Source organism: Labrus mixtus, chromosome 5 (assembly GCF_963584025.1).
Source record: "Labrus mixtus chromosome 5, fLabMix1.1, whole genome shotgun sequence".
In the NCBI taxonomy this organism is placed as follows: domain Eukaryota; kingdom Metazoa; phylum Chordata; class Actinopteri; order Labriformes; family Labridae; genus Labrus; species Labrus mixtus.
Window position 1 is genome coordinate 6,451,344 of NC_083616.1, and position 11,324 is coordinate 6,462,667.

The window sequence follows — 11,324 nt, forward strand, 5'->3', positions numbered from 1 at the left end:
AAGTGTATATGAGCAGTACATTGTGCTGCGTGTCGAATTCAAAACTACAATTCAAGAAAAGTAACTCAAACTGTAAACCGTCAGAGATTTATAGTGATCAGGTTAATCAATTTAATTGAGAATCAAGAGAAGGTTCACTGTGTCATGCCTGCAAATAAGGTGCTTTATAAAAATAGATTTACTGCAGGGAAGAATATGAATCAGTCCTGGGACCAGTCTCTGAAATCCAATCATAATGCAACCTAACAACACATCGATCAATAAACTGCTTTTGTATTCCTGCTGACATTTTATTTCGCTGTTTTCGTCCCTGAAGTGTCTGTGAGCGAAAGCACTCAATCTCTCAATAAATATATGCATCATACCGAAACTAAACCTCTCGAGAAAACTTTATCACAACGAGAAGACTGAAGCTCCTTAATGTAATATTTTATACAAAAAGTGAACTAATGACTGTATGTCATGTTGAAGTTTTAAATGCTGGACCCACTGAATGTTTTCATGAAAGAAACACAGATTTTATATTTCAGACACTTCTGGTGGGTGCTTTTATTTTCAGCTTGGTTAGCTTTATCTGTATCCAGGTGCTCTTGTTGTAGTTTTTCCTCTTTTAAGCTGCTCAGACACACAGCAGGGTCACTCTTCATTTAAAGTCATGTGTTTATTTAAACGTGAAAAACATGAAATGCTGCCCGTCGGGTTTGGCATTCACAGTGCTGAGAGGGAAGTTTGATGTGCAAAACTTTTTTAAACGTTACACTTGGGGGCAGTGTAATATGTTTGTATAGTGTGTTAAATGTTATGTGAGATCAACATAATCAGTACTTTGCCGTCTTTTTTCTGTTCATCTGATGTGTTGAAGTCCAATTTTTTGATCTCATTTTGTTTTGGTCTTCTATATGAATAGAAGATCAGACCGTAGGAGCCAGTTAACGAAAACAGAGTTGCAGATTAGAAAAACTAGGGGCTTCAGTAGCCCAGTGGTTAGGGTGTGTGCACCCCATGTACAGAGGCTGTAGTCCTCAGAGCAGGCAGCCCGGGTTCAAATCCATCCTCTGGGTCCTTTACTGCATGTTGTTCCCCACCCTTTCTCTCCCCAATTTCTGACTACACTGTCCTATCTCTAAAATAAAGACATAAAAAGAACAAAAATAAACCTTTAAAAGAAACAGAAAAGAAGAAATAGACAGTATGTAAATGAGGCTGTAGAGATGAGAAGACCATTTTGGGCTGTTCAACGTTAGTAGCCTACTTTTTACCATCAGAAAGACAAACACTACAGTTCACAGAACACCTGCTTCTTTCCTGCTTATTTCAGCATATGATAGGGCCCTAAGACTTTCAGTGTGAACATAGTCAAAGTCACACCTGATAACACAACATGCTAAATCTAAAGCTGTGACAAATGATTCAAATTGACTTTAAGCTTTCTTTGTCTAAAAAAAGGTGGCTACAGTATAAACAATCTTTATACTATGTACTGCCTCCTGCAACAGTGCAACAGTACTATGTAGTATGACAGGTCAGTGGTTATTTTGCAGTATGTCAGGCCTGGCTAAGCTCGTTTCCGGTCTTGGAGTGCAGAAGTAAACAACTAACGACACAGCAAACACTGCTACAGTGTAGCATCCACTTACTGTCTGCAAAAAGCTGACAAGAGATTCATTATGATTTTCATGTTTTGAGAATCAAAAAAGATCATATGTGGTATCTTTGTTCGGTTTGATCTAATTTTTATTATTTCCTCTGTTACGATGGCCGCTGCTGTCCGTTATTACAATCTCTGAACTGGGGCTTTGTATTGTGGGAGGCAGGACACAAAAAGACTGTTCTGAATTTTTTTCAGAATCAGTACTACATCTGGGTATTTTTGGCATACTGTAAAAATGCATTTGGGCTAAATCAGTACGTACAAGTATAGTAGGCGGTTTCAATAATCGCTTCATTTAAAGATAATAAGTTAGCCACAGAGGTCTCATCTGCAGGTGTTTTCTCAAACACCCCAGAGCACACTCGGATACTAAAGCTTATTGCATACCAGTTTAAAAAAATAAAATACGCCTCTGTTTTCTGAATGACCAGTTCCTCAAAATCCCAACAGAAGCTCTCATTTAGAACACTTCAAGTAAAAGAAAAACATTCACAGACAGTTGTTTAACCCAGTTTTATTTTGGTTTGAAACTTGGGGAGATACTCGTGTCTTTAGATAACATACTGTAGATGATGTTGTTATTAGTGTGGACTTTGCACAGGTAAGCATATCTTTACGCTTCAGACTGAAACCCCACTCTCATCTTTCAGGATCAGATCATACCGAGAAACACACGCACTTGTAACTCATAGTTCAGAGATGATTATCTTGTTAATTCAGAAAAGAAAGAGCAGATTTTCTTTTTCTATTGCGAATGCAATTCACTGACGTACTAAACTCTGATGTTTTAGATCAGTGAAAAGTATTTATCCATCCTGTAAAAGCAAGAAGTTTTGTTCTTGATGGCGAGGAGGTGTGTGGAGGATTAATGAGAGCGGCTCAGAGATGAGAAAGAGGAGGAGGAGGAAGACGAAGAGGAAGAAGGCCAGTGTGAGGACGATCAATGTTATCATGAAGGTCAAACCTGTGAGTGTGTATTCTGACTGTGACCCCGGCTCACTGATGCAGCTTACAGCTCAGGCCTGATATCGACCAGCCTGTCCACTGACCACACACACATGTATGAAGGTTACCGTGGTGACACTGCACTGATCCAACAACACAACACTCAAACATCAAACATGCAGGTATGGGGAGCAACGACTGTACTAATACAACTGTGTGTTCTCACAGCTCACAAAATAAAACAGTATTTTCAAATTTCCTCTGATCATATTGTATTAACTTGAGACTGAGTATTTAATTCTTATCCATGCTTTATACACCTCAGCACAGACACTGTCATCCACAACGTTTTACTCCCATCTCTTTGTATATATCAGCTTTGTCAGTGGCCATATGCTTAAAATATATCAGTGCAGGGCCTGCGGAGAAGAAACCTCTTTTTATTGGTTGTTGATGTGCAAGAATAAAAATCAGGGGGTTAAAAATGCTTGCAGTGCGGTTTTGTTCGGGCACATACATTTCTGGCTTGTAGAAAGAACGTTCATGGTTTTGGCTGCATGTTTGTTTTTGTTTGAAGGGGTGCTGAGGCACAATTAAAACCATCACCTTATAAAAGCATTTCAACTTGTGTGTACTCCATTGTATGGTATATGTGGAGTTATAACTCTGACGTGTGGTCACTTTTCTGTCAGTTCACAAGAAGTCAGTAACTGGTTTATAAAACTTCCTGCAGAGTGATACAACTCACAGCATCATCATGCACACATTAAGATGTGTCGTAGAGGTTTTTAACTCAATCAAAGAAATTAAAGTGTGATCATCCTGTCAGACAGAACTACAAGACTGGATGTTAAAGCCTAGATCTTGGAGATTACTCTTTCAATAACTTCAGAACAACTTCTGACAGTGCAGACCCACTGCACAAATCTAAATGCTTAGAGACGAGCCGCTCAGCCCCGTTGCCTGCTTGAGGAGTCTTTTCAATAAAAACTGTTCTCCGTTAGGTTGATATACTGGACAGTGTATCATCGTTGGCTGACAGCAGAGACCATGCTGGCACGCCACTTTTTAAAATATTTTTTCCATATGCAAAAGAAAAGGGGCCGATAGGGACGAGCAAGAGTGAGGGAACATGTTATTGTGCACACAGACTTTTTATATTTTATATTTTATATTTAGTTTCAAATGTTTCGTTTACTTGCACTGTTGTTAATTTACTGCTTTGTGTGCCTTTGAATTGCCCCCGGGGACAAATAAAGTTTTTTGAATTGAATTGAATTGAATTGAATTGAACAGACGGAGGGGCAAGAAACAAAACCTTCAATTGATCATCCGTTCTACAGTAACTCAGTTTACCAGTCAACACCATTACATGCACAGTTAAGTTACTGTTACAGCTCTATAGGCCATTTAGGTAAGTAGGTACCCCACTCATTTAAATTAGAATACTGTCATTGTCACAGTATACAAGCACCAAAGGAGAATCAATTGATTGACGTAAGTATGTCTGACTCCACTACAGTAGGTGGCAATATACCCTCTTGTAACTATTGGAACTATTTTACAGTTGCTAACCTTACAAGTTAGCAAACGGCAAAGTAATGGTTGTATTGTGAGCAGTAATGTATGCTTTTTGACTTCTGGGACTAAGTCAGGTGTGTGATTTGTAGAGCATGCTCAGAACGCCTAGTCCAGTTTAGGACTGATTGAGTTGTATAGATCCAATCATGATGTGACATCATGTGTTTTAACTCACAGTTTGACCTATGGTCCATCCGGGCTTTATGACCTATACTGCAGTCAGTCAACAGGGGAGCTCGAAATATTTGGCTTCACTCCCGCCCATCTTTATATATGCAGCAGGGCGACATTCAGAACCTCCAACTGACGTAATCTTGCTCATGTCGATTACTTATATTATATATTTTCAGGGCTGAGTCATGTGAAGACAGCAATGTCCGTCTATTGGACACATTTTGTGTTTAAGGAAGATGACACCAAACAAAAAGAAGTCAAATGTAAACACTGCAGAAAAACAGATTGCAAGAAATGCAAGATATTTATTTTCTACTGTTTTAGAGAAGTTAATTTCTACTACGACTAAAATGTGTCGTTTTCATTTCAAGCGATGCTTTGATTTCAGTTCGAGATATGCAATAAATAACCACAAAATAGTTCATCAGATATGCCTCTTTCATTATAAAAAATATCACAGCTTTAATAGCAGATTTACAGTAGAACTATCGCCCAGCCCTAATATGCAGTCTATGGTCATAATGACCATGTCAGCTTTGCAAAATAAGTTACCATGGTGATCTAGCCAGGCCAAAAAATGCCAGCTTTGTGACACTGAAAATTCTAAGTGTAGGCTCACCCTGGATCAACAGACCTGATTTCCCTTTCATGTTGCTAACACCCCCGCAGCTCTTTCTGGGGCAGCTGTTGCTCGTTAGGTAGATTTTGTTGTCCCTCAACCGGAAGGTCAGGGGTTCGATTCCCAGCTCCTGCAGCAACATGTCTGATGTGTCCTTGGGCAAGACACTTAACCCCCAGTTGCTCCTGTTTCTTCGTCGGTAGCGATGCGTATGCATGTGTATGATTGGATTAGTTACAGCTGATGGTCACTTACAGCAGCCTCTGCCATCAGGGTGTGAATGTGTAGGTGTGACCTGTGGTGTAAAAGTGCTTTGAGTAGTCAGGAGACTAGAAAAGCCCTATGCAAGCTCAAGTCCATTTTGTTTCCATTTTGGAACTATTTTTTACAGCATTCAGGCTGACCTGTGTTGCTGCTTTCTGCCACTCAATAACCTCTGCATACTGTAATGTCACATGCACACCCTCCATATATTCCAAATGAATCTCCAGACAACAAACATGCTTACTTCTGACCATTCTGCTTTCTTTTTCCATGTTTCTGTGCTCTGTAACCTGGGAGACCTTTAACACCTTCACAGACCTTTGAGCGTTTCTGTAACAGCTGTATGGCTTCTCTGCACCCTGTATTCAATTCTTATTTTCTGGGGAGGATCTGGCTCAAACATTAAACACTGCTGCACTCCTGACATTGCAGCCTGCCCCATATTAACAGAACCACCTCTGTATATATTGTGTCTGGAGAATGGCTAGAGATGTTTTGAACTGAGGAGGGAAGCTTCTAAATGATTAAATACTTTTAAAATACTTAATTAATAAATTCTTTAAATAAGATCTAAAAACTTCCCACATGTTATCTCTGTAACTCCTCCAACCCCAATTTACTTAACACAAATAACTTTTCCACAGCCTTCAGATCCACTGACTTCTCTTCTATTGAAGGATTTATGACACTCAAATCTCATTTCTGTTGAAGTTTCCTGATCCTCCTCTCTGTTTACTCAACACAATTAAATCTTCATCTTCTTTAAAAAAAATTTTAAAAAAGAGGATTATGCTTTTTCTCTTCACATATTTGAGAAAGATATGACAAGGATTTATCGTCAAAAAAAAAAGACCATTGAAAATGTTTTTCTTAATTAAAAAAACAGAACCTCTTAAAGTGCTAGAAAAAAAGTTGTTTATTGTCATGGTGATACCCATTGGTGTCATATAGGTGGAAAAGTGAGACTGACTATGGGCCAAAGGGAGGAAGGGGCCCTTGATGGACCTGAAATGAAAATGTACTCCTGTGAGGAACTTTAAGGTTGTGTCGATTTTGTTGACTCCTGTGAACAAAGCACAAGGATTTTTTTATTTCATGATCTTATCCTGTACATGCATAGTTTGTTTGCAGATTTTTAAAAATCTCATCTGTTTCTATTTTAAATGTTGAAGAGGCAACTGTCCGTGGGCAGGAACAGAAAAAAAAAGAAAAGTACATGTTCTAGTTTAAAAGGCATCTGAAAAACTCTGCCCGACAAAGTTTCACTGCAGTTTAGCTGCTACATGAGCTGTAGAGCTGTCCTTAACACTGAGCAGAGGGAAACATTGTTCATTAGTTTAAAATATCAGCTTCATAGTGATGCGCAGCTGGTTAAAAATCCACAAACGTCCATTGTATCATAGTAGAGCAGGAAAAAAAACAACCTCAGATATCACCAAATGTACACAAAACCAAAAAAACTTTAACACTGAAAACAAATTAAAATATGAACAAAATATAAAAAGTTACATGAGAAAAATAAAACCATTAAATGTTAAAGCATGACAGATATAAATGGGTTTCATAAACAGACCATAAGAAAATATAAAATGTATCATAATGTTTTTTGTAGCACAATATAAATGTAAAATCATAGCTGGAGAGAATGAAGCTACAAATGATGCAGACCAGCTGACCTGCAGTAATGTACACTTTATCCATGAGATCTGAAGCAGGTGAGTGTGTGTTGGTGTAATACCTGGTGACGACAGGAAGTCACACACACACACAGAGTGTGAGGCTGCCGGGCCTGCAGGGAGTGTGTGTTTAAGCCATCCAAATGTCTCAGCACAGACACCTCTGAGCTGAATGAGCTGAACCGCTCCCTACAAGGAAACACCAGGTCAGCACTGAGGGCTGGACACACACACACACACTCTCACACTCAAATATTGGGACAAAGACACAGACAGACAGATAGAAAGATCTACACACAGCATCACATTCAGACTGACAAAAGAAAAAAAATGTGGGAATCACAGAATCCTGGAGCAAACTACATGTAAACAAATCAAACAAATCACAAATATTGATGTGGAAGGTTTGCAGTTTTATCCTGGCAGACTGTCATGAATATCAGTTTTTTAGTATATTGTCATGAAACTGAGACATTGTCAGGTTTCACAACGTAATATGTCGTTCATGACACAGTCTCATATAACGCATACTTACTGTTAAGAGAAAATATGTAACTTTCCTGCCTTAAAGAAGTGGTTTTAAATTCAATCTATTAGCACAATAACTTACTACATGGAGAATAGTGTTTCGCCTGTTTACTGCACTATGTAACTTTGGACGTGGCGCTCGATTGTCTGGCGAGAAGTTCATACGGCTTTACGGCACTAGTTCACACAGCAGCCTTCTGTCATCTCTGTACTGTTTGATACAAGGACACGGAAAAGGGAGGTAGAGGATGAAGATATGTATAGAAAAATACGGAGTGACAGAGCGAGAAGCCGGACTAGAGGAAATATGGGATGGGCATTTTATATGTTAGTAATACATAAACAGAAAATTGTCACATAGCATATTAGCCTACACATGCATGCTTGTAAACTGGTTACACTATGGCCCAGCAAGTGTAAGAATTATGATGTGTTTCACGGCTTAAGTGAAAGCAACAATTCACAATTTAATTCCTGCAGATATTATTAATAACAGATTCCAACGTGTCGTTAGGCTGTATCCTTATCGTTGTCATTGTTGTCTCATGTTTAGAGGCTTTACAGGATGCAAAAAGTCATATATAACAAGTTATGTCTCAGTCTTTCAAATAAATATATGAATGAATCTGTCTTGCACTAAATATTGTCTCTGTCCTTGTTGATTTTCAAGTTTGCTGTATAAGTCATACGTTTGAAAATATAAGCCTTCCAAACATATCTCAACTAGCATGTAACTCTCCAATGTAGCCGTTTAGCCGCAGACTGTACACATCATGCTAGAATACACAAACACGTCTCTGTCAGATGATGATACATATAAAGACACAAATAAGTCAAACAAACAGAACATTACCAAAAGACACCTGGGTTTATTTACCTGACAATGTCGTAAGATTGAAATAAATAATAAGTAACAGCACCATTTCAACTTTTCACCTTTGCTCTCACGTCATTTAAGAGGCAAAAACATGATGTGCGTGTGAGATTTTGAAGCTTCCTCTTCTTTTGTATTCTTCTTTTGTACAGTGTGAATGAGTAACGACTGAATTACAAAGTCTGAATATCAGGCTACTTTGCATAACACTGGTCGTCCATGCACACACGCTTGTTTAAAGCAACAACTTCACACTCCTTAAACTGAAAGCCACATGAATTACTGAGACTGGATATGAATGTTAAACACACACACCCGCTAACAGCCCCGAGCAGGAATAAATGCACAGTCACTCTTTATCCTGGAGTCCCTGCATCTCAGTAATACACACACACACACACACACACACACACACACACACACACACACACACACACACACAGGAACACACACACACAGGAACACACACGAACAGAGGCACACAGGAACACACACACACACACACACACACACACACACACACACAGGAACACACACACACAGGAACACACACGAACAGAGGCACACAGGAACACACACGAACAGAGGCACACAGGAACACACACACACACACACACACACACACACACACACACACACACTCACACACACACACACACACACACACACACACACACACACACAGGAACACACACACACAGGAACACACACACACACACACACACACACAGGAACACACACACACACACACAGGAACACACACGCAGAGGCACACAGGCAGAAGCAAGTCTTTCCAGTATCTCAGTTGGGTCTGTCACTTTGTATCACACCAAACATCTCCACCTCAACTGATTCCCATTTAAACCTTTTTTATATTCTCACACAAAAAACAGAGGAGAAGAATAGCAAAATAAATGGTATTCATAGTGAAAAAGAATCAAGAAGAGAAGAGAAGAGGGGACAACACATCCCAAAGAAGAGTATGAGCGCCCAGAGAAACGAAGTCGCACAACTTGTTAGTGTATCTGCTCAGACAGCCAAGTCGACCAGAAATAAAAGGCTGAGGATATCCAGGACTAACAAAAGGCACAGTATCCCACAAACAGGGCAGAGTAATAGAAACACCCGGTAGAAAAAGAGACTTTAGGTATAAACTAGAGAGGAAAGAAGCAAAGAGGCAGGAGATCAATACGACATCCTGCAACTGAGAAGGTATTCTACTAAATTGTTGGTAGAAAAGAAAAAGCTCATGTAAAGTATAAGATGTATACTACGTTTTTCATATTTGCTTTATATGGACACTTCAGCCCTGCAATGCAATAAATATGCAAGTGAATGAGTTGCTTACAAAGAGAAGACAAAATCAGACTTTCAATTGGGATGAGGCGTCTCAAAGCAACAGAAAATAAATAACTTCTGCCACACCTGCTGCTCGCTTCAAGCAGAACACATGCTGTGCATAGGGCCTTATCATTTATGGGGGGGGGGCTCATGTTTGAGTAAGTGTGTTTTTCCTACACATCAGGGAGGTGTCTGCAATATTGATAGGGGAAAAACATCCAGCATTTCCCACACATAGATTTTACCTCAGCAACAGTCAAATGGGGCTATTAAATAAATGTATTTTTTTGAGAGACAACGTGATCGACTGGTGAACACTGTCTGTTCACTCAGCTTCTGGTTAAATCATGTTCACTGTGACAGACACACACTGTGATGAAAAGGACTCTTTTTATGTCCCTGTAAATATTCAGCTTCATTTTAGACCTGTCCTGTTACATTTCAACTTGTGTTGTTGTTTAGAAAGTGTTGATGTTTGTACCTCATGTAATTCTGTAACTTTACCACAAACGGTTTTGAACGTTTAGATACTGTATGCCACTAACAGTAAAGGTCACACATAATGCTCCTTTTCAACAAGTTTACTGTAACAGAGGCCCCAAAAACATATCTTTTAAGTTTATTGATCCGAATCCACTCTGATCCTGTATTTGATCATGTCTATAAACCCCTCTATTTCAGCCCTGCTCAGAACAGGTTGTTTCTGTGTCTGTACCTTTAAATGTAGGTGAGCTGTGTCTGACCACGCCCCTCTCTGGAAGGGAACGTGTCTTAGGCTTTACTGCACCAGGCAATATATTGTTTCAATGGAAAGGCAGACTCAGAGGGCAGAACAAACACCTAGCTGTGGGAGTGTCACCCACCCAGTGGAGGTGTCATTTCCCTTTATGGCGTCATGAAGGGAAAATCTTCAAACGGCCTATTTGAGCACATTTTCTGAAAAGTGGAGCAGGCAAAAGACTTTGGGACAACTGGGGGGTTTGCAGACGTTCAAGAGGATATTCACATTTGAAAAGCGTGGTTAAGTGCATTTTGTATAATGTGTGACCTCTAATTAACACCAAGCATCCTGCTCACGCAACCCAGCTGCTGTATCAACTGATAGCGGGTGAAAATGTATTATGAAATCGAGTTGTGTTTTAAGTAGGGCTGTCAACGTTAATTTGTTAATCCTGATGGCATTAAGGTCAATGTATTCATTTTTTAAAATCACATTAATCGCATGATAATTCATCCCTTTATGCCCACCGTAGGCTTTCCCCCGCAGTGTCTCCCTGTAATCACAGTAGTGGAAAAAAAAAACTCTCTGCACATTGAATGTCTCATTACACTTTGAAAAACTCTCTGGCAGCTCAGTTGAAGAGTCAAAAGTAATATCCACCTTGTGGCTTTTATTAACTTTACATTTCAGCACTACTGACCAGCTCTAGTCAGTAAAGGGATGCTAAGAGATAAAGAGGAGTTTTTAATGTGCTACGATTGGCTAGAAAAAACAGTTCACCATAAAGAGACTGCCATCATTTTATTTGATGACAGGAAATACAAGCCCCCTATATATTGCCAGTTTAATCCATGATATGTACATCCTTTTTATGCCTTGTTTGCAGTATAGAAAACATGTAAGGAGAATGGTGGGGCAAAGTCAGTCAGCCCCTGAGCCGGAATCAGAGG